We start from the raw sequence: 456 nt of genomic DNA, 5'->3' as shown, positions 1-456 counted from the left end.
CATGAAAGTCATCCAGAAAACAATCCGGGTGGACCCTCCCTCTAAAGCTTCCTGGTCTGGATATTTTGACAACTACTACTGTGTGTACATTTGTGAAAGACTTTGCTACCAAAGTCATGGTGAGTTAAGTCCACACAAGAAAGCAAATGCAGCTGGAAAGCCTCAGGTTTTGCATATCCTCCTGGCATCAAAAAAAATCTTCCTGCATATAATAAGGAATGCTGGCTAATTTCTTTCTCCACTTAAGTTTCTGCTGTCCCAGCAACCCCAGTAGGCATTTCTGTTGTCTTAGCAATGTTCCCAGGCACATAGTCTATTGTGTGCATCTACTGTATGTGCCATTCCACAGTGGTGATGACTCAAAAGAAATTCTAATGCTTTTCATTTCTGCATTTAGTAAAGACTGAGCAAGACACACCTCTTAAGGTCAATCAAATGAGTAGACTAATTCTCAGT

The sequence above is a fragment of the Myotis nattereri genome (assembly GCF_964212035.1).
Source record: "Myotis nattereri genome assembly, chromosome: 11".
Classification (NCBI taxonomy): domain Eukaryota; kingdom Metazoa; phylum Chordata; class Mammalia; order Chiroptera; family Vespertilionidae; genus Myotis; species Myotis nattereri.
This window is presented reverse-complemented; position numbering follows the sequence as displayed.